Raw genomic sequence first — 25,772 nt, 5'->3', positions numbered from 1 at the left:
AACTAATATTCGTTTCTACTATTAATATTTAACTTTTTTTATTTAGCTTAAAATAATAGTACATAAAAAAAGGCACCCACCATACAATTTATGCAGAACTTTGTTACAAAATTTCGATGCTATTTTATGCTCAGCAGATATCAAAAAGTTAAAAGAAAATAATCGTTAAATTTTTACTTTCCTAGTTATATCGATATATTCAGCTAAAGCTACAACGGTAAAGTTATAAATCGGTCAAAAAAATATCTAGTCATTTTTAAATTATGTACTTTAACGAAATTTTTAAAAAGTTAACAAACAAAAAATTAGATTTAAATAAATTGTAAATCTGCGAAAAATTTTTTGTAATACAATGCTCTTTGTTAGAAAAGTTTTTATTTTTTAAGTTATCATTACATCAAACTTGGTATTTATTTATTATAAAAACTTTTACTTTTCCTTATCATAAACGCTTACAATATGAAAAAAAAAAAAATATGTACGCTTTTTTTTTTCTTTAAAAAAAAAGAATAAAAAGTAGGTAGGTATTAAAAATGTTACAGAAGAATTTTGAAAATAAGGTTAGGTAGATTAACAAAATAATAACTAAAGTGGTGTTAAAATTAATAGGAATGAAAAAATATTGCTGACATTTAAAAAAAAAAACAGAACTGGGTAGTTTATTAAAAATACAAGATTAGTTAATTTGACAATATAAGCACGAATAGAGGACACAGGATAAGAAATAGTCAAGATTAGACAGGGCCTACTAAAAAACAGACGCAAACTTAGGCTTTAGAAAGCATAAACAACATGTCGACGTTAAAAGATTAGCCGAAATGAAACAAATATAACAAACGGAAGCTACAGAATCAGATCACTTAAATAACTGCTACATATTTACATTATAATCTTTTCGTAAAAAAAAACACACGCAAGCTATAGCAAAAACTGTTTTACTAAATAAAAGTATATAATAGATTATTAATAATTACAAAACTAACAGAAACTGTACATACCTCATGCACAAATTACGTACTATTCAACATTATCTCACTTAAAAACACTACAATTATTTAACACATAATACATGTTAAAACTTTATGTAAAAAAAAAAATAATAAGCATTAAATAAAAAAAAAACGATGATATATCTCACTAATATTACATGTATCGGTTATGTTACTCTAAAACCAACTGTAACGATAAACGACTCGCACACAACTAAACTGTGTGTCTGATGTTTGACTGTACTCACTAAAACTGGCAATCCAACTAGACATCAAACCATAGCTACTAAAGGGAGTAAACAACAAGCAGTTCTACTTCTTTTTATAACTTTATACGACTCATACGTTCGAGTAACAAATAAAACAACTCATACACACAATAGTTAATTGAAATTACAATAAAGAATTTATATTTTTTAATTAATTTAAATTTACATGCATAAATATTTACCTTTTTTAATATATATATAAATATAATATAAATTATTTATATATTAATATATATAAATAAATATATATATACATTTTTTTTAATATATATATATAATATTATTATTAAATGACATCTAACGCGTTTCGATACTAACATTATCATCAGTTTCATAGTTATTAAAAACTTAAAAATAAATAAAAATATTAATAACCTAACGGTTATAAATATTTCTTCTAACCCACCGGGTTGGTCTAGCGGTAAACTCGTCTCTGATTTTGAAATCGAAGTTCTCAGGTTCGAATCCTAATAAAGGTAGTTACTTTTATTCGGATTTGAATACAAGATAGTGGATATCGGTGTTCTTTTGTGATTGGGTTTCAATTAACCATACGTCTCAGGAGTAGTCAACCTGAGTTTATTCAAGATTAAAATTTACTGGTACAACACATTACACTGATAAGTCGCTAATGACTTTAATGGTTGATGCAACTATAAGTATTTTGAAGAAATATGTATATATACTATTATTACATAAATATAAATCATTAAAGAAAAATTAATTAAGCCTATTAACTTGATTTTTCTCTACTAATCATTGTGTTTTACGTAAGCTGGTTTCAAAGAAGAACGGCTGAACCGACTTTACCTAAACATGGAGGTATAGACTTTATTTGGAAAAATATCCTAATTGAAATTTTAACTCTTCCTCGAATTAAAAAAAAAAAAAATATATTTCAGGTTGGGAAACCCGAACCCATCTAGACTTTCTTCTTTTTTCAGTTATCTCTTCTACGAATTTAGAAAAAAAAAAAAATTAATTTTCATTATTAAAAATGAACTGTAACAAAAAATTACAAATTAAAACAAATTTAAATAGAAGTTTTTTAATGTATAAAAAAGGCTCCAATCTTCTATAAATGACACTTTTTTAAAAATAAATTTTAGCCAAAGATTTCAGCAGAAAAATAAAATAAAATTTGTAATAATTTCTTTTAGCTTCTTGTGGATAAAAATGAGAACATATTAAAAATAAATTAAGGTGTAAAAATAAAATTTGAAGGATTAATAGGAATTTTTTAATAATATAAATGAATGATTTCTTTCTTTAATATATATTTTTTTTTTTTTTATAATACATCTATTTAAACACCTATTAAAAGTAATTATATTATTTTTTATTGAAATCATTGAATATAGATACAATTACTAAATATATTCAACATGTAAATTAGACTGACCAAGCTGACCATGAGTCCCAAATAAACTGCAAAAACTTCCCAGAAACCATTCCTGAGTATGACAAGACTAACCTCATTTACATATCATACATATCATTCTCATCTCACTTGCCGTGGGGGGGGGGGGGGGAGTTGTTAATTGTTCATTAGTAGAACTGATTGCAATATATACATTAGGGAAAAATCTAAAGTGGACACCACATGACTTCCTTGTACGCCTTTTAAATTACATATACACATTTTTTTTTTTACAATCAGAAGTTAATAATTATTAATAAAGAAATACATTTAAATTCAAAAAAAAGTTAAAAAAATATTTGTTAAAAAAATTTTTTTTAAATTTGTATATAATTAGCGGTTAATAATTACTAGTAAATCAAAATATTTAAATTAAAAAAAAGGAAATGAAGTCGAATTCGAACGGGTATGCCTTCCTCTTGTACGAAGCAAATATTTCATTAATTAAAATTTTATTTGGTTATAATTCTGGAACCAATGAAAATAAGTACCACTTATGATATATCGTTGAAAAGCTCCCAATGAGGGCTTATTACTGCAGTTAGTTACTCAGGTATGGTCGGTGTGAGCCTGTAAAGAATACACCTCATTCACATATGACGCGTCTGCCTACGGGCCACGAATACAGAAAGTTGTATGAGATATTTGGAGATTTCCGAAATAATCATAGAAAACAGGGAATTTTCTGACCTACTCCTTGGATTTTAGCAAAAGTAATTTGCGGAAAACAGATTTAAAATAAATAATCACTCATGCAACTTTCATATGAAATATATCTCACAATAACTTTAATCAAGAGCTTCCTTCCTGTTGATGCAATACTCAAAGGACGCTATCCACGTAACTTCATCTCATTATAGGATAAATCGACTTTTTCATTTTTCAAAACAAAATTAAAAATCTGATGTGGACACCACATGACTTCCTTGTACGCCTATTAAATTACATATAATCTTTTTTTTTAATGAAAAATACATAACATTTTATTTCATTAATAACTTATATTTTTTCATTTTATTTATTTTTTTATTGTTGTTATTGAATTATTATTTATTGTAAACATTTTCTTTTATAATCAAAGATTAATAATTATTAATAAATCAATATATTTAATTTAAAAAGAAGTTAAAAAAAGGAAATGAGTCGAATTCGAACGGATATGCCTTGTAAGATTAATTATTTAATTAATTAAAATTTTATTTGCCTACAACTCTGGATCCAATGAGAATAAATACCACTTATGATATATCGTCGAAAATCTCTCAATGAGGGCTTATTACTGCATTTAAGAAAAAGTCCAAAATCCAGATTTTTTTTGGGTTTTGAGTTTTTTTGGACACTTTTGTTCACGTCGATTGCAATCAAAAAGGGAGGTGCACAATTAGCTCTTACAACAGTCCTAAATCCAAAATTCAAAATTTCCACATTCTACGGATAATCGTTTTTGTTTGTTTAACCTCCGGGCCCGCAGTCAAGCAATTCTTTCCGCAGAGAATGAGATGAGTGTTTTGCAGCGTGTGTGAAAAATGCCATGCCTAACAGTGATTCGAACCCAGAACCTCCGGCTGAAAGGCCGAGACGCTACCACTCGCGCTACGGAGGCCGGCAATCATTTTTTGAGTTATGAGAGATATAAATACGGAGTATGTACAGACGTCACGTCAAAACTGGTCAAAATGAATTCAGGGATGGTCAATCTGGATTTTTCAGGTGAAATCTGAGAACCGAATTTTTCGCGATTACAGTATTTCTTTTACTTCGTACAAGGAAGTAAAAATCTTACAAATTTCAAATATTTACATATAAATTGGACTCTTATTATAATTTTCACCTACTTTTTATTATTTTTCCTTTACACAGGGGATCCTTTACACAGCTCGTGCATTTCAATTACAGAGCCCATAAACAAAAATGATGTCTGAGTATTCTTTATTGGGAAATCTATACGGCATTGGTAGATAATCCATTGACGTATTTAAATGTTTAATGTTTAAATGCAATAAAAAAAACTTAATTGTTGGAATCAATTAATTGCCAACTTATGAAATAAGTTGTTTGAAACAAATTTAGATAAAATAATTTTTAATTAGCTTTAATGAAGTCTAATAAATTATTTTATTGTAGTGTTTTTTAAATGTTTTTTTTTTATTTTTCTAAAATATTTCTTTTGTTTTATAATATTGAAAATTTTATTTTTTTATAAACTTCGACATTTTTTTATTGTATTTAATTTTTGTGGACTTCCACATTCTTACCATTTTACACAAAATAAAATTCTTTACAAGTGTTGTTTAAAAATTTTATGTGTTTATTAGCCATTTAACAAACTTATTTTACTCCATACAGAAAATATTATTTATCGACTCCAAACTTTTAACCGATTTAAAAAAAAAAAAACTACTAAAAATACTTTCTGTGACCTATTTTTTTTTTTTTTTCAAGTAATATTTCATATAAAACCACTAAATTTACCTCTTAATTTATGTCTCAAAAAATTACAATCTGGCTTAATTTTACCGAAGCCGTAGAAATCAGGGCGAAATATTTCGCCAGCCGACACTCGCTGCGTTTTCAAAACTGCTACATTTTCGAAGCTATATCTATAAGAATTTTCTTCTTTATATTCACCAGTTGTATATATCCTGAAAATTTGTACTCTCTGTATGTGTTTCTCTCACTCTGTATGTTTTATACATACACGGAGTGGCAACCATTATAATTAATTAGAAAGGTTTAGTTTTGATTGGGCGCTAACAGTTTTCAATTTACATAGAATTATAAAATACAGAAAACGATGATAATATTTGTGCACAAAATTATAACAATCCAATATATACATATTGGAAAAAATTACATTCTTCGCTTATCGTTCTGTATAGTAGCGATTGCTACTAGTAAATGAAATTTATTTTATTTTTTTATTCATTAATTTTGTATCGCCTATACATTTCATAATTCATAAAGGATGGAAATGAATTTCTTAAGACATAGATTTTCACGGCAGTCAAGCTTTTAAAAATTTTGTTGTTTACAATTACTGATTTATTAGCTTGCAATTTAACTATTTATGTTACGCAATTGAATGCACTTAAAATTAAGTACTGAAATTTATTGGTATATTACATTTTATAGCTTATCGTCGACATTTTAATAAAGTCTTACGTTATCTGAAATACTTTTGCATTCTATTACATAAGCATTTCGGGTGATATAACTCTGAATTATCGCCTTAAAAAATGTAAGTAATGGATTATGATTTGAAAATACATATACGGATATTTAATTGAACAGAAGTAAATTTACAATTTATTGTATCAACAATGGTTCTTTACTTCCTTTACGAAGTAAAAAAGTATTTTTATCGCAAAAAATTACGGTTGTCAGATTTCAACGGAAATATCTATTTTGACCATCCCTGAATCCATTTTGGCTAGTTTCAGCGTGAAATCTGTTGGTACGTTTGTATATCGCATAACTCAAAAACGGTTAGCCGTAGGATGATAAAATGTTGAATTTAGGACTGTTGTAACATCTAGTTGTGCACCTTCCCTTTGGATTGCAATCAACTGAACCAAAAAAGCCCAATATCCAATTTTTTTAGATTTTGGAATTTTTCTTAACTGCGGTAAAAAGTCCTCATTGAGAACTTTTCAACGATATATCATAAGTGATACTTATTTTAATTTGTTCCAGAGTTATAGCCAAATAAAATTTTAATTAATTACATTTTTTGATCTTACAAGGGGAAGGTACATCGATTCAAATCCGAATTCATTTCCGACGTTTTTAAAATTTAAATGTATTGATTTATTATTAATAATCAAAAACCTCCGATTGTAAAAAAAAATTACAATAAATTCAATAATACCAAAAAAAATATCAAAAGTTATTAATGAAATAGAACTTCATGTATTTTCATTTAAAAAAAAAAATCCTTGTCGGCACGCCTGAAAGCGGAGATAGTTTTCACTGGTGGTAAGTAGAGGATAAAAAAAGATTTCCACCTTAAAGTTAAGAAAAACCTCAAATTTACTCAATACAATGATTGCATGTGAAAATAAAGTTTCACATGTTTAGTATATGACAAACTTCTTACAATTCCAACAATATTTTGGTCATCCCTTGCCTTAAGGGTTGATCATATAAAAAATTGATTCAGAAAAAAGTTTTAGGTTATGTTTAAAGGACTAACGACCATTTTAAACTTTGTCTTTTGACAAAGTTTCTTTGATTTTTTTTTGTCTTCAAAACCCCATTTTTCTACCCTCCGGGTCAACGGTTGGTGATATCAAATAACTTTACTTACGTAAGTTTTAGGCTCATATCCCAGAAATAGTGGGAACTTTAAACGCATTCGATATCTTACTTAATAAGAAAGTTACAGCGATATTGTGTTTTTTTTTCGAAAAAGCCCCTTCCATTTCCACCCCTATAGCCTGATTTTGGCCGATAACAAACTCCGCGATTTTGGGACGAGTTATTTTTAAGGAACAATTTTAAAGTGATTGGCGCAAAATTACGGCAGTTGTCGTGTAAACAAGAAAGTGAAATATATATATATAAAATTTTGAGCTGATGGTGGTTTAGGGTCTGGGGGATGTGAAACGCGAAGGTTTGTCGAAATTTTCCGGAAGTCGATCATGGCACCCATTACAATAGGTCTCTTTCTTATGAAATCTACCTGTACCTAAAAATGTGTATATGTAATTTAATAGGCGTACAAGGAAATCATGTGATGTTCACATCTGGTTTTTTAATATTTAATATATCAAATCTACGTAAAGAAATTATGAAATACTCTTAAGAAAGAGGTATGTAATACCTAGCTATCCATAGTCAAGTGCCACTGGCTGTTAAAATAAACATTTCAATGCAATATTTTTTATACAAAACGTAGTAATTTTAATAGTAATTCATTACAGATAAATTGGGAATAAACCCTTGTACATTCGGTTTTATAGAAAGGTTCTTCATAGTACTAAACTAATTTTTGTATATAAAACAACATTTTTAGTTAAAATTTTTATATTTGTTGAAACACTGATGAGAAATTGATTCTCCCATTTAATTGAAAACGTACCTCTATTATATTTAATTACAAGCAACTTTATCCCTTAAGACTAATCTTGAAAGGCAGGTTGATAGAAAAACTCTACGTGCATCGGATTCAGAGATTTTTCACGTAAGTTTAGGTTTACAACGTAAAGAAAATAAGTTATCTCTGTTTGTAGGATAGGCATGCTAAAACGTAAAAACGTTTTTCCAAATATTATAAATTATAAACTATTCCCAATAGCGTTAAAAAGTGAAAAATATTTATAATGTTTAATAATTATCAAAAATTGGTGTATTGTATATAGTGTACACCTAGAATTTTCATATACCATTTCTTAAGGCAGCTCACAAATTTTACCCGAAATAATCATAAAAGTGCAAATCATACCCTCTGGAATTGATAGAACTAAATTTTATATTTCATAAAAATTATAAATATATGCAACAAAATTCAACTACTTCTTTAATAAACAAACAAAAGCCATATTCAAAAGAATTTGCATTGCTAACATAAATGAATTTTCAATAATAGATTGCATTATTTTTTTCTTAGCCCAACAGTTACTTTCAAACCACTGACGTTTTGCTAATTCAGCGTGTGATTAAATTAAGATGTATAATTTATCTATATTTTCCATATACAGCATTCGCTAATTAGCAACACAATATCTTCTTAATTTAGAATTGAATTTAAGTGAAGAAAAACAAAACAAGTTCAGTTTTTTATTTGTTAAAGTATATGCACGTGGTTCGCCAGTATTTTCATTAATATCTCCGGCTCATCACAAATTTTTACTTCCTTTGAACAAGGAAGTATTATAATCCCAAAAAAAATCAGTTTTCAGATTTCAACGGAAATATCCATTTTGACCATCCCTAAATCCCATCTGACTATTTTCGGCGTGACGTTTGTACATGCATAGGTAAATCTCGCATAACTCAAAAACGATGAGTCATAGAATGTGAAAATTTTGGATTTAGGACAGTTTTAACATCTAGTAGTGCACCTCCCATTTTGATTTAGATCGACTAGACCAAAAATGTCCACAAAAGCCAAAAATCCAACAAAAAAAATGGATTTTTGATTTTTTCTTAACTGCAGTATTAAGTTCTAATTGAGAGCTTTTCAACGATATTCATAACCGATGCTTATTTTCATTGTTTCCAGTGTTATAGCCAAATGGGGTAGGCACATCGGCTCGAATCAGAATTTATCTCCTTTTTTTAACTTTTCTTTTAATTTATTGTTTTATTAATAACTATTAACCACTGATTGAACAAAAAAAAATATGAAAAAAATTAGAAATTATTAGTGAAATAAAAATGTATATACTTTTATACATTTATAAAAATAAATGTAGTAATTTAATAGGCGTACAAGGAATTCATATGGTGTCCACAACAGATTTTATCAAAATTTCTTTAAAAAATTTTATATACAAGGCATTGATGGTATTAAAATTTGAAAAAAAAAAATTAAAAACGAAGAGCGGGAATTTTTTAAAATTTGAATTTTTGAGTTTGCGTTTAGTGGTTGTAGAAAACTGAGTCTTAGTACATCCAAACCCTCGTAAGGAAAGACATCCACCTTGAGGCGGTTCCGGTCGTCACACCACCCGTCCGTTTATAGTCCTGACGTGCTGTACCAGAGGTCGTCTTATTTGACCTTCTTCACTGATTACATATTATTGCAGTAATCAGATAGGCCCCAGTTGAGATACCACCGCCTCGATAAACATTTACATCAGTGATTTGTTTCTTTTCTCAGCCTCAGGAAAAGGTTCCTTTCGGAAATTTTCCCTCTTCAATCAGTGCCACTGATTTATAATTTAAGTTAATTTGCTGGGAAGCTTCACAGATCCCCTAGTAATAATGAAATTAATTTATTGTAACCTACGAAAAAAAATACCATACTTGACTGGAACTCGTACCCAGAACCTTTGCATGAAAATACCACTACATTATTGGCTCTAAGAATAAGTTCAATTATTGATTAAAACACCCTATCAATTAATAATAATCGAAGTTATACTGAGTTGCATTTCGAAATAATGTAACGACAAATTGTCGGACAATTTTACTTTATAAAATATGAAAGTTAATTAATATGATAATTTAATAATTCATTAACCTACAGCAATTTAACTGTCAAAGGTCAATAAGTTATTGAGTACTGAGTAATGTAAAATAAACAATGAAATAGACAGGTTAATTATTAATTATTAGTTTGATATTCTAAGGCAAATATTTCCAAGAGGAGCACTCAATTGCCTGAAACATATTATTGATGTTGGAATTAACATAAACTACGATTATGAAAAAATATCTTAAGTGGATATCTTATTTTATTTTTCTCCAAGAATTATTAAGCTAAATAAAGGATATGAAAAGGAAAGCTGCGTTAAGAAACGAGTGAGGCAGTTAAAGAATCTTTTTTAAATTTCCATTTGTGTATGAGAAAAGTTGTAAAGTAATTGAAAAACTTAGTAAGTTACTCAGAGTTCCATAATAGGAATAATAAAAATTCTGTTCAGATTCGCTAATGATATTGATATTCTAACTAAAAATTAGGAATGGGAAAAAAATATAGTATTATAAAAGAATATTGAAAATTAAGTAGGTTAAGTAATACTAAATAAAAAAAAAGGTTTTAAGACGAAACGAAGTTGAAAGAAGTCAATAATAAAAACTTGAAAAAGAAGGAAAAACTAGACGGTCATATAAGATATTCAAAGCTGGTGAACTTGGTGTGGAAAAAACAAAGCTGGATATCATATTTTATAAAATTAGTATAAAAACTGTAAAAAACACAGTGATTAAAATATGTAAAAGAATAATTGAGGATGTAGGAAAAAATCGCTCAAAAATCTGTTATATAAATTTTAGGTAAAATCTTATAGTTCATCATTTCGATTGTTAACAAATGATCAGAAGAGAATTTTATGAGTAAAAAAATAAGTAAACAAATAAAATAATTAAATTATATTACTCGACAAATAAACAGAATTTACGAAACATTATAAAATGATTATCTAAAGTTTATTGTTTATATAATGTTTTTTATCAAATTATTATTTAATTTATTTTATTTTAAACAATTTTTTTCTTTATTTTTCTCCCATAGCTAGAAGGGTGGACCAGCTAATGCATTTCATACCCTCAGAGGTTGCCTTTGCCTCTAATCTACCGAGATCCCGCGGGACTCGTCTATGCCGTTCCCCGCGGAGGTCGTTCACCCAGTAGGCCGGGATTGGGTCTTTTATACGCCTGCCTCCAACCGTACCCCCTCCCAAAGGGAGGGATCCAGTCGGGTCTCGGTCTTTTTGTTTTATTACCCACAAACTCAGGGGGTCCCCGGTCAGTCATCAAGAGTGGTCCACTTCAGCGAACAATCTCTCTCATGAGCAGAGCTGCCCCTCTAAGACTCTACCTCCAGATTACACTGTTTCACTCAACAGCGTCTCGTTGTATTATCCGGTATCATGTATTGTACGGTATTATCCGGTGTCAGTCCTTGAATGGCCCATGTGTGCCTCAGTTCGTCCCACCCGTGACACAAGTATATCGTGTGTTCCACGGTATCTATTTCTTCACAGTATTGGCAAACCGGTTCGGGCCTTCTGCCAAAACAATATCTTGTCTATCGATAATTGTTGTATAATACTCAAATAAATAAAACATAATTTTTATAAAAATATTCTTTATCGATGATTTATTTTTCATAATCTTAATAAAACTTTTATGATTTTAAATGGTCTTTTATGCATTTTTGGTGGTTCATTATATAAAAAATACATCTATACAATTTCTAACAAAAAAAAAAAAAATTAAAATATGTAAAAGAGATAATAAAGGGTTTAGGATGTAAGATATATGTATATATATATTTATATGTATATTAAGGCACATATGGTCGCAGAACTACAGCAACTGGAACCTAAACTTATCGTAGCCCTGAAAAGGGCTGTTTGAGTTTGTGGATTTTGCTAGGTAACCCTGAGAAGAGCAGTTGGATCCGGAAGCTGGTCTCCGATTCGGTTGTATTCGGGGAATTACGGCTCGTTCGTTGGAATCGAACCGGGCTTCTCCTCAGCGAAGGTGGGTCTCCACTATAGTGTGGCAGTGGTGGCCTCTAGAGCCCTGCATTTTTGGTCGTCTTCCGCGCGGCGGAGACAGTTCTCCTCGAACGGTGATCATCCGGCTCCGTCTTTACCACTCGGCCTGGCGCTAGCGGGCTTCATGCTGAATCAGATAGGGCGCTTGAAATCCAGCAAGCTGGTACGGGAAGGTAGCGTCCGCGCTCAGCGGCTCCCTCGGTGGACCGGCTGTTCCAGCGGGGGTGTTGGCATCCGCCGGAGGTCCCTCATTGGATCGGCCAAGGAACTTCATGTTCTTCCCCTGGTGATGGTTGATGACAGAATACTTTTGCCGAAACGGAACGGAACGCAAGGAGAGCGGGAGAGTTTATATCTCCCAACTAATCGCAGTACCTGGACGAATGTCCCTTGTTGCCGTGTCTTTCGTTTATCATGCGGGTCATTATTTATTTAGTGGCGTTATAGTTATTTTGTTTTATTTATGGACGGAATTGTTATTAGCGTTCTGATCCTTGAGACCGGTGAGAAATTGTTGACCGAGGCTGATCATAGGGCATATTAGCTTTGTTCTCCCGACCTGATTCCATTTCATCCCCTGAAGTCATTTCGGTGCTAGCGTCTTTCGGCCTAACAGGAATACGCCTTTCGGGAGCCCTAGGGTTTTGAGGAAGCAATGCGCTTCTTCCTTCGAGAAAGAGAAGCACACCCGGAAGGAATGTGGAAAAGAGCAGCTCATACAAGAGTCGCATGTGCTGTATAGGACGTAATAGTAAGTATCAGGAAAGGATGGTGGGTGTTTGGTATGGTGAAGTTTGGGGGGCTTTCTTCTCTCGGGCTCTTGCAGCTTGGCTGGGCTCGGTCGGGCCAGATTCCGCTCCGTGTTGGTCGATGCTTTCGCCCTCCTAGCATTGATATTTTATTAGCGCCTGTGAGTAGTGGAGTTGCAGCGCCGCTGTGGTGGGAGAGCTGCGCGTCAGATGCATTAGAGGGAAGAACATGCGTGTGGGTGCGCAGGTGACTGCGAGTCTACCGACATCTACTGGTTAGCGTCGCGCTCCCCGATAATAAGCACAGGCTGTTGTAGCAATATATACTAAAACACATTAAATATATATCACATTTTGGCACAGAATTGAAACAAATTAAATACTACATCAAACCAGTCAAATAATTAAGATACAAAAACAGTAACATTGCAATTGAAAAAACTTACTAAAGAAATTGGTTTTAAAATTATGACAACACATTTCCAAGAATTAAAAAAATATATAATTTCGCTTTTATTGATACTAAATTTTAATATCGTATGTAATTCTAAGTATTAATTAATAATTGTATAATCATATTCCTTGTAATTATAAATAAAAAATAGTTTGATTTAGTACAATACCGTTTATTTAATTTTAATAATCTCTTTAAATAGCAGGTCAAATTATAAGTTTTTAATTTTAAATATCTTAAAATTATCATTAATAAATCAAGAAAACTGTATTTCTGGTAATATTAATAAGGGTTTTGGAAAGAGAAGAGTTTCAACGAGTTTTTATTGTTGAATGGAGTGAGATAAAATTTCTGTGTATATAAATAGACAGAGACACATCAAAAAGACAGACTATCCTTAACTGTAAAGAGAGACTGAAAAAAAGAATTTTGTAGTCATCTAGAATTGTTCGTATATTCGTGTACGTTTGTAAGAAAGAGCTCAGAAAAGAGAAAGAGAAATTAGTAGTAACATTAAAGGGAAAAAGGAAAAATTGAGATTTTTAAAAACTACCATTCTTTAAAATCTAACCTTTACCTGTTTCCACTTTAACATCTATATTTCGTTGTAAAAAAGATTCTTGATATTTCGTTTTTTATTCAACCTACAGTTATTTGTTTTACATTACTTCAGATGTCACTTCAGTATTTATATTATAAAAATATCGAACCACCCAAATCCTTTTACTTCTTTTTGACGTCAGTTTTGCCGGTGACGTCATTCTTTATAGCACATTCATTCGGTATTCAGATTCGTGATTCGACTTTCTCTTTATTTTCTGTTAATCCAAAAGATAATCTCCCCATCTTATCTAATTTTTTTACCGCTTGTTCTGTTATCTTCATGACTGAATTTTGTTTTAAATCTTTTAATCCAGTTTATATATAACAAAGTCACTATCAATAATTTTCAAACTTAAATTATGTTCAATGAAAGAACAATCTTATACATATAATCTACTTATGATATATACAAATAAAATGTGTTTGTATTTAAGAATGAGAAACTTTTACTAAAAATAATAGCCTGGACTATTCTTTACATCATGTTTGTAGGTAAAATACTGATAAATATAACAATTAAAGTATTCAGACTTTATAGAAAGTGGAACTAAATTACAAAATACAGTTTAGTAATAACTAAAGTACACATATCTTTGAAGAGGAAATCTTCACAACTTATTTCTGTTGAAACAGTAACAGAAATAAATTAATAATTAGTTTTTTTGGTCTTTAATGAGTATCATTAATTGACAACTGCATCCTCAAGAGTGTTACGGCTTGATCTATGCCTTAAAATCTTCCCTAGGATAACACGAACGTATCCCGTAAATTTAAAAGCAATCGTTCGGTTGGTTCTCGCGTCATACGAGAACAGACAGATACAAACAAATAACCTAATCTTCGGCTTTATATATAAGATAAAAACGATAAGGTGGTGTAATAATAGTCTCCACTTTTGTCCCCTAAACATATAATTGATTTTCTTGTAACTGAACGCAATTATCTGATCCTTAAAATGATCGTATTAACTTTTTTATCCATTTTTAATAAATTACCTACACAAATAAAAAATACTACTAATATCCTCTTCCAATTTATTTTCCAGAAAGTAATTTTTACTGAAATTCTTTTGTTTATTTAAGTAAACTCTTTTACGGAAATAATGGTTACTCTGTTGATGAGTTTACCGTATACTAATTAAAAAATTAAATAATTAAACAGATATAAACTTAAATAATTTTTCTATTTAAATTATTTTGTAACTTCATCTATTTACGATAATTTTTTATACATTATTATTATTATCATTATTAATTTAATCTGTTTTTTACAAGACTGCCCAAAAATAAGTGTAATGTATTTAGGATGTATGAGTGTATGCAAGTATGTTTGTTCCAATGTAACAGCTCAACGGTCGAACCAATTTAGATTATGTTCTCACATTGGAATACTTAACGTTACTAGGAGTGTCATAAATTTTTACAATAAATTTATGACACTTTTTTTTGTTAATTCAATAACAAAAAATAAAAAAAATAAGTTATTAGCAAAATAAAAATTTATGTAAATTTTTATTTGTGAGAATAATATCTGTAAAATGAGTCAGCACGTACCAAACAGTGAAAATATTAATATAAATAAATGTTTGTAAAAAATTGAGAAAAACTGATTTTTATGTTAAACTTGCTAAAGTTATCCAGAAATATGAACTTTATTGAATATTAAACTTCGAGTTCAACATTTAAAAAAAAAATTTAAAAACAATTTGTTAAGATAAATAACGAGTTTCTTTTGTTTTTGATGTAAGTAAAACGTCATCTCACGTTAATTTATGACCTTATGAAAATATTATTAGAATTTTTCTTTATAAAATTTTCCGTGATACAACTTGTTTGAAAAAGTTTACGATAAATTCAAGATATAACTAGTTACAATAAAAAAGACATTTATTTCGATATTTGAGCCATTTTATTAGATCCGCCCGGATAGCTCAAAATTGGTAATGAGGTGGAATGGTAGTGAGGCTCTCGACTTTTACTGATCTTTTAGTATGTTATTAGATCGTGGATATATAAAATAAATAATAAAACATATATATATATATATATATATATATATGTTATATATATGTTAAGTTTATTATTCAACCCACCACGTTGCTCTAGTGGTGAACGCGTCTTCCCAAATCAGCTGATTTGGAAGTCGAGAGTTCCAGCGTTCAAGTCCTAGTAAAGGCAGTTAATTTTATACGGATTTTAATACTAGATCGTGGATACCAGTGTTCTTTGTTGGTTGGGTTTCAATTAATCACACATTTCAGGAACGATCGACCTGAGACTGTACAAGACTAGATTTCATTTACATTCATACATTTCATCCTCTGAAGTAATACCTCCGGTGAATCCGAAAGTTAAACAGAAAAAGAAAGAAAATGTTAATTGTGGCATGCTTAGGGACCTTTTTCACCTGGTTTGATCGACAAGAAAATTTTACACCATTATTCATGTTTTGAATCTTATGCTCCTATTCACATAGGACACATTTTAACAGTAAAATAATTAACATTTAATTCAAATCTAGATGTTATTGGCACTTGTTGATTAACAGATAGTGTAAGGAATATTTGTTAAGTTTTAAGTTAAGACAACACTTAAAACGGAGGTATAGAGGAATGAAGAAAAGGATTTTGAAAAGAGAAGAGTTTAAACGTGTTTTGATTGGTAAGAGAAGGAATGAGATAAAATTGCTGTGTGTAGGCAAGTGGACAGAGGCACATCGGAAAGGACTATTAACTGTAAAGGGAAACTGAAAAAGAGAAGTTTTGTAGTCATGTAGAACTGTACGTGTGTTAATGTACATCAGTTTGATCGTGCTCTTGCATTTGTGTAAGAGAGAGTTAAAAAAGAAAAAAAAAGAAAATAACAGGAATGGTAGGAGGAAAACAGAAAATTGAGATTTTTAAAAAGCTACCATTCTTTAAAATCTACCATCTACTTATCTCCACTTTAACATCTGTATCTAATTCGTTGTAAAAAGATTCTTTCTTGACTATTCGTGTTTTTTTTTCAAACGCAAACCCGCGATTTACATTTTATTATTTGTTTTACATTACTTAAGGGAACACTATCAACGGCTGGTGGCGTCATTCTTGATAGTGTATTCATCCATTTTACCGAAGACGAATTTTACTTAATCTTTTGTTAATTCTAACAGAAAGCTCCTTACCACCGTATTGTATCCCTTTGCCGCAGGTTTTGTTTTCGATGATTTAAATTATTTTTTTTTATAATATTTTTTCATTCTGTGTTTTTTTTTCTTACGATAATTTCATTTTTAATTATATTTTATTTTGTGGTTACTAAAAACAATTTTTTTTTTAAATTAAAATGATTTATTATGTGTTAGTTTTATTAAAAATACGAGTAAATAATTCCAAAATAAAAGGTATGGTATTGAAAATGAGATCGCTACTTCGATGATTTATCAACAAATATATAATGTATTAGTTACATTAATGAAAATTAAAAAATATGAGAAATAACTCTAAAGTAAAGACCGCTGGGAAATTTCTCTGCTTAAGGTTGGCAAACCTGTGTCATGGCCAAGTTAGTATTGTACACACTGCATTGTTGTCTGTAAGTTGGCGCGTTGTAGTATCTTTGATTACGTGTGACTTATTACGTTATAAAATTAATAGGAAAATCGATGTAGCCGCCGATTGTGAAACACATGGAGTCATACGTTTTTTAAACCATCAAATCGTTAACCCGGCTGAAATTTATAGGCAGATGGTTGCTGTGTACAGTGGTAATGTAATGAATAAAAGAAACGTCTGAAAATAGTGTGAAAGATTTACAAATAACAGAATGAATGTGCATAATATAGAACGTTCGGGGAACGTTCAATATGTCCTCGATAATCACCGAGGACATATTGAAACGTAACTATGATAAAATCAGAAAAGATCGTCGCTCAACGATTTGCAACCTGGCCCTTCTTTTACCTGATATTTCAAGAGCTGTTATCGGTCGCATTTAGGATTCAGAAGGTTTTGTGCACGTTGGGTACCGCACGTCTTAACGGAACGTCACAAAAAAATCCGAATGGCATCGGCTTGGAATTTTGTATGCGCTACACAGAAAAAGGTAATAAATTCCATAATTAATACTGGGAATGAAAGGGATTTCGTATTGCACGCCGGAGAGAAAACGCAGTCAAGTGAATGGCGTCATCTTCAATCACCAACCAGACCAACAAAGGTTAAGCAACAGCGATTTGGACGCAAACTGATGGTCACAGTCTTTTAAGATCGGTTTGGCATATTGCTGATAGATTTCATGCCACGTGCAACAAGAATTAACGCAGAAGCCTGCTGAGAAATTATACGTAAGTTACGGAGTGCCATTCAAAATCGGCGACGTGTGCGGCTGACCGACGGCGTCGTCCTGCTGCACGATAATGCACGTCCACATGTTACGGGTTCGACACGTGATTTACTAAAAACATTTTGATGGGAAATTTACGACCTCCCACCATATATTCTGGAGTTATCTTCTTCTGATTGCCATTTTTTTGGGAAATTGAAAAACGTTTTTAGTGGTATATTATTATTCGCGGGTGACGATGAACTTAAAATTGTTGTTAATCAATAGCTAAATAGACTGGTGGCAGAAGAATACGTCGACGGTATTTTGAGGCTGGTGTATCGTTACGATAAATGACTTCATTCATGTGGCGATTATATACAGAAGTCGTATAAGGTATGCAGTTTAAGAAAAATAAAAAACATTTACACCGTTTTGAATTTTTTTTTTTTACAATGAAACGATCTTTGTTTCAGAGATAACCTCTCGTAATTACAATAATAAATATTATTTAACGAAAAAGGATTCTTTCATATTCGTAAAAACGAATATTTTTATGGTGTTTTACAATAATAAAAATAAATATTCTTCAATTTTACAGTTTTTTCTCTCCTATAAATTATAAACATTTTTTTAATCTTATAAAAAAAAACGATTTTAAATATATTCAGGAATAGTCAGCCTGAGTCAGTTCAAAACTACACTACATTTACAAGTCATACACACGAGTATGTCATCCTCATCTTATTAGTACGAAGGGGGGGGGGGGAGTTGCTTATTATTGACATTGACATTAAGAAAGAAAGACGAATTTATTGATCAAAATATTTATTTAACCCATCGAGTTGGCCTGTTGGTTAACTCGTCATCGCAAATTACTTGTTCAGCATCTGATTATCGGAGTCGAAGTTTGTGAGGTTCAAATCCTAGTAAAAGTTAATTGCTTTTATACGGTTTGAATACTAGACAGTGGAGACCAGAGTACTTTGGTGGTAGGGATTCAATTAACCACACGTCTCAGAAATGGTCGGCTCAAGTCTGTACAAGACTACACTTAATCTAATGTTATACATATCATTCTCACCTTATTGTGCCGCGGAAGATTGCTTATTTTTCATTGTGGAACAGTTTTTTAGGAAAATAAATATTTATTTGTCAATTAAAATTTTTTATCATTAATATTTCTTCTTTATTTATTTATTATATTTATTTACTTATTTTTCTTTATACACTATTATGCTATTGATTAATCTTAAATTTTAAGTATTAAAATTCTTTTAAAATTTTTGTTGTATTTTTAACTTTCCAAACTAATTATTAGTAATTTTATTTACTTTTAAAGTGGCCAATTTTATTGTTTTAATTAAAATGTTTTAAATTATTTCCATAAAAGATTTTATTTGGATGGAAATATAAAAACACTGCCGTAAATAATTAAAAACGATAAACTATACTCGAAAATAAAATCTACAATTTTTATTATATAAATATAATATTAAAAACTTGGGAGATGAGTAAATGTAAATCTAAATCAAATTAAGAATAATCAAATTAATGAAAATAGTATTAAACTTTATTAATATCAAATCTATGTTAATAATAAAATGTATTTATTTTAAGAAGTCAAATATGAAAGAAAAATCTAAATAACTACATTTGTAGCGATAAAAAACAATTTAAATAGTTGCGTATTAATTAGTGGTTAAAATTAAATGAAGTTTTATACACAAACTGAAATATAGTAATTTAACAACCGAATTTATGGGTTAATCGATCGAACTGATTATTTAATTCGTGATGATTGTACGATTTTTAGCATTATAAATCCGTCAGATAATTACCAACATCTGCGGGCCTCGCACATCAAAGCGAAGGGTTTTATCTAAGGCGGTGTTCTCGAAAGTATTGTATGTAGCCCTTAGTTTGGTCCGTCGCGCTGGAGGGGAGAGAGCCCGTACAATACTTAGCCGGATGCACAGGGCTCTCCCTTCGAGTATACTGTAGGACAGGACCATCTCAGACGATGCAGCCAACGTAGTGGCCAAACTTCCGCCCCTGGATCTCCTTCTTCGGAAGAGTGAGGAAATGTACAGGGGAGCGGGTAAGGCGGTTGCACAGGCATCGCTTGTCCGCAGATGGCAGGAAAGATGAGATCAGTTGACGAAGGCCAGATGGACGTACAGACTGATCCCGTACCTTCAAATGGCTGGACCGAAAACACGGGAAACTGTGAAACGAGTTATCCAATTCCTTACTGGTCAAGGGTAATCTAAGTCTCACTTGTGCGCGCGAACGCTGAGACCCTCCATGAAGTGTGATTATGGTGGGGAAGAGGATATCGCAGAACCAACGGTGTTCGTGTAAGATCGATTTCTGCAGCATAGGGAATCATGTAAGAAAGAATTCGGCGTTCTTATCTCCAAAAACATCATTGGAACTATGCTACAGAGACCAAACGAAGCGTGGAATGTTCCGGATGTTGGTTAAAATATTTTAAACAAAGTTGGCGAAAGATATCCAGATGTGAATAACTACCTCTGAGTTTCCCTTAGGGCAAGTCCCCGGCCCCAAAGTTGAGGTAAAAAAAAAAACCGCAGGATCCCTGATTTCAAGTCGTTGGACCAACAATGGAGGTACGGGTGGAGATAAGACACAGGGGCGTGTGATAATAATGTAAGGTGGACCAGGCATACCAGGCCATAGAAGGTGAGATGAATTAGCGGATAGGCCCGCAAGGGAAAGTTCTACAAAACTATGGGATACGAAACCACATGGAACCTGTAAAAGGTTTCCTCTCTGACGAGGAAAAAAAAGAAAAGCTAGAAGTTAGTCAGCACCTTTAAATAACCAATTATAATTATTGTTATTATTATTACTATTATTATTATTCACGGTAATAGTTACCGGTTAATAGACCCCCCCGGCCTAAAGGAGACAAGATTAGGGGTTAAAACTATGGTAAAATCATATCATAAATGTTCTGTGGTAACCCTCTCTATTATAACCTCTCGCTGGGTCCTGACCTAATCCGCCAAATCCTTGTACTTTGACATCTTCTCGGCATATTTTTTCTGGATGTTAACGGCCAGTGGTATCGTCCCATCGATGATCCAGGTGAAGTTTTCCTTTTTTTTTAATCACAACAATATCTGGATGATTGTGGGCCACTGGATTATCCGTGAGGACCGCGCGATCGTAATAAATCCTATAACAGTCATTTTCCTACACGGGCAGAGGAACACACCTGTAGTAAGAGACAGACACATCAAGAAGTTCCAGGTTCAGGGTAGCCTCTGATGGAGAATGCGAGCCACATTATTGTGTCGGGACGTGAATTCTTTTGGGGCCAGAATCTGGTAGCCATTAATCATGTGCTCCACAGACTCGTTTGTACTCCCACACAAACGCCAATTATCCACGACCACCGCAAGGTCCTTGAATATGTGCTTCCGATAACTGAGCGTGCTCACTACCGAATCCTGGATTTCAAACGCAAATCAGCAAACAATTTGACGTTCTTCAACCACGTAAAGGAGGCAGCACCACGTAAAGTCAATACCCTCATCCACGCACGGAGGCTGCAAATCTCCCATGAAGCTCATCCGCGCGCCACGCATCCATCTTTTGTCTCTCATCAGGAACCTCGTACAGGGTTATTACACGGGTTATTATTATTATTATTATATATATATATTTCATAGATATGAAATATCTATTTCTATTTCATAGATATATATATATAATGTAGCAATAGCTTGAAATAACATTTTTGTAAAAAAATAACAAAACATTCTACTAATTGATGCAATAATGTTAGTAATAAAATATAAAATGTAAATTAATTAAAAAGTTAAATTCAGATTAAGTATTAAAATAAATTTAGGAAGTAGACTGACAATGCGCCTTGGTAGCCAATTAGATAGGGATTATATAAAAAAAAAAATAAAAAAAAAATAGCTGTACCATGATTGACTATTGATAAATGGGATTGTAAATATAAAAAAAAGGAGTGATTACTGATGGTATGACAAGTAAAATCATCAGATTAATGAAAATAAAGAGAAGGAAAAAGAATGTGAAGAATAAGAAATGAAAATTGAAGTTCGTTACTCAATCATTTGCAAATTTTTTTTTATACGCGATGCATTACGTCGAACAGCAGCCTAATGGAACCACTAATATTTCTAATAACTTATGAATAGCAGAGAATATGAACGAAAGCAAAGTAATTTAGCAACAAAACGAAAAATATTACAAATTAAAAAAATAAATTAACGGGAGTTGAATGAAATCAATAGAACTAATTTGATATTAGTGAACTGTTTTTTTTTTTCTTAAAATCACCGCAATCGTTTAAAGTAAACGGTTTAAATTATAAACATGTTTTTTTATTTAAGCAATAGGAATTAAAACTAAATGCAAGTATACAATATATATGTTTAATGATTCAAGAAATTTGATTATAAATAAGCTAAAGATCTTTTTCCTTCTCTTTGCTCCTTGTCACCTTTTCCTAGCAAGTACATCATTTTGAATGCGGTTCATGAATAATGAAAATTTATAATCTACTAGCAGACCCGGCAATGCTTTGCTATTTCTAGATTTGAGTATATATATATATATATAATGAACATAATTGAAAGTTTGATAAAACATTAGAAAACTTAACATGGAACTTCACAAAATTTAACTTTTGACTTTATAAAAGTCAGAATATAAACAGACACAACAACAGCACTACCTATCGGATTTAATTCAAACCACTTACTAAACACATTAGTAGGTTAAAAATATCCCTAACTTTCTTTCTACTGGACAGATCGAGGATTTCAATAGCTTTAAACCTTCTCCGGGCAACACGGACCATTTTGTAAAAACCCGCGCGTAAAACGGTTCAGTATTTTTTAGTCTATAGCGGACATACATACGAACATTGCCTTTTTTATATATAGAAGAAGAAAGTCTCTTTGTATATTTGTTTGTTTTACAAATATCTCGACACCGACGCCACCTAGCGAGTATAGGTTTTCACGTATCTAATATATATATTATGAATACGAACCAAATCGGACTAAAAATACAATTTTCTAGCCGATCCGTCTCATCATCGCCCGCACTATATGGTTACTTGCGTTTCTCATCGCGATTAGGGATGTTTAGTTAGTCAAGGCTTGCTTCACTTGCCTTTACCGTCTAACCAGGGGGATCTGCACCCTAGGCCCCTCTGTAGTCATTAAACTCTTAAAAAAACGTATAAATAAATAAACTAAAACTTCTTTTACTAAATTTAATTTAATTGTATATATCGAGGATATCGTCTATATAGATTGTCATTGTCTATATCGATAGTTGTCTATGTAAGTATCGACTTCCTCAGACAGTTATCATATGATATATAACCTATATATATGATATGTAGCCTCCGGGAATACCTTTGGTATGTTGCTCCAGAGGATGAGATGAATGAATAATTTGTGAAAATGCTATGCATGACCGGGATTCGAACCCTGTACCAGTTATTATATGATTAAATGTTAATAAATATTTCAACCTCAGCGCTACCTAGCGGGTTTATTTTTAGCAAAAATATTTCTTTCACGCAACTAATATATTCTGAATATGAGCCAAATCGGACCATAAATGAAATTTTTCCGAATATCTCAATCCCAGCGCCATCTAACGGGCCCTTATTTTGCAGAGGTAATTCTTTAAATTTAATTCATATTCCGAATATGAACCAAACCGGACCATAAATATAATTTTTCGAAATATCTCGACCCCAACGCCCACCTAGCGGATCAAACCTAATTCAGAAACCTTCGCGGGCGTGCGCACAACAACTCACCAAAGTTTCATCACAATCGGTTGAATGATATAGGAACGCATACGGGACAAACAAACAAACATTAGTTTATATATATATAAGATATAAAATAACATGTCCATACCGAGTGACTGATTCAACGCCTAGCTAAAACTACTGAAGATAAATGAATGATAAATGGTAAAATGCGTGATCTTCTCAGTGTAAATGCACTAAAAAAAAAAATTTGAAATTACAAGTTTAAAATGTTAAAATGGAGTAAAAATGAAATTTGCAATTTTTTTTTTAATTTCTCGGTAACAAATGAAAATATCAACTTGATTTTTGTTGTGTGTAAATCTTCATTTACATGAGGATCAAAAAATCAATTTCTAGATTTTTTGCAACTTCAATGTTGAATTCTTGGTTGAAGAAAGGCAAAAAGAATTTGAAAAATGTTTGCAAATTTTACCTATTTATGACTATACTAAATGAGAGTTTTACTAGATTGAGGATAAATATCTAAAAACAATTTTCGAATTGTTTTTTTATTTTGGTTATTTCTAAGAGATTCGACGATATAAACTTCCCTTGACCTCGACGGGAAACGCAAGTAACAAACCATATAGTGCGTGCAAAGCTGTGACGGGTCTGCTAGTTAATCTATATATATAAAACAACATCTCCTGAGTAATTCATAACAACGTCCAGCAATAATTATTGAACATATAAATTGATGAAAATTTGTAGGCAAATTTTTCTTATGGTGTAAGAGCACACAAAAGGATTTTTGGAAATTCCGAATTTAATGGGTTAAAATGCAGTAATAATGGAATTTACAATTATTTTAATTTCTCGGTAATAAATGAGGAATTATTTATGTATGTAATTTTTATATAAATATATAAAAACCAAATGCAAATTTTTTTGAAATTCGACCTTGAAAGAAATGAAGATAGGTTAAAAAAATTTCGAACGATGATTGCAGATTTTCCTCATTTTCAACTACACTAATCGAAATATTCACTAATTAAGGCTTGCCAATATTGTACAAATAAATATCAAAAAATCATTTTCGGCTTTTTTTTTTTAATTTCGATTTTTTAAAGGGTGCAACGTTGTACGGCGTGGCGGCTCAACCAAGACAGCCACTGCCACTGTTCTGTAAGTGAACCCACGACTGGATGCATTTCCCTTCAATTACTTAACTAAAAAACATAAAATAAAGAATAATTGACCGCAACGGAAAACTCAAGTAACCATATAGCACGGGCAAAGCCGAGACGGGGATCCTAATTATATATATATATATATATATATATATATATATATATATATATATATATATATAAGAATCTAGTGTTGCTGTGATTCTGTTCAGGCAAAAACTACTTGACCGATTGAGCTGAAATTTTGTATGAACTTAGTTTTGATACCTAGAAAAAACTTTTTTTTTCGCTACATCCCCGAGCACCTAGAAAAAACATAGGACCTTTACGAAATGTTCCACAATTTCAAGGTGGTGAACTTTTTAATGGCTTGCGGTAACACTCATACAACATTCTTTACAGATGTTCAACTTTACAATGGCCAAACCGTTGGTCAAATCTAATTCACACACTTACATTATGTGAAATTAAATTTTCGACAAAAAAGGTATTTTTCGAGATCTCTTTCGGTTATGAATAAAAGTACCTTTAAAAATGCGAAGGTGTACGCCACAGCAGCTCAACCAGCGCAGTCACTACTAGTTTTATTGTGTGTGCGATGCGACGCAACTAGCTGCACATGTTTTCGGTTACTTGATTAAAAAAAATTTTTTTAAAAATGGGAAGGAAATTTTATGATCACCTCTGGATGGTGTATGTCGGGTAACGCTAAGAACCGTGCTAAAAATCGTTTTACCCGTAGAAGGAAGGATAATTAGCTAAAATTAATATTTTTAAGTTGAGACCCGACTATTCTGGAAACCCGCGTACTTCAGAAAGTTTTGAGTCATGTGTTGACCAAA

At 31.3% G+C, this 25,772-nt stretch overlaps 1 protein-coding gene across 1 annotated transcript in view; it reads left to right on the top strand.

Moving 5' to 3' along the window:
* The window catches only part of LOC142331781 (uncharacterized), a 416,977-nt gene that overhangs the window by 169,834 nt on the left and 221,371 nt on the right, over nt 1-25,772 (top strand). The gene's annotated exons all lie outside the window — the stretch shown is intronic.

The sequence above is a fragment of the Lycorma delicatula genome, chromosome 10 (assembly GCF_047948215.1).
Source record: "Lycorma delicatula isolate Av1 chromosome 10, ASM4794821v1, whole genome shotgun sequence".
NCBI classification, from domain to species: Eukaryota; Metazoa; Arthropoda; class Insecta; order Hemiptera; family Fulgoridae; genus Lycorma; species Lycorma delicatula.
Note: the sequence above shows the minus strand (reverse complement) of the source record. Positions and strands in the feature narration are given on the sequence as shown.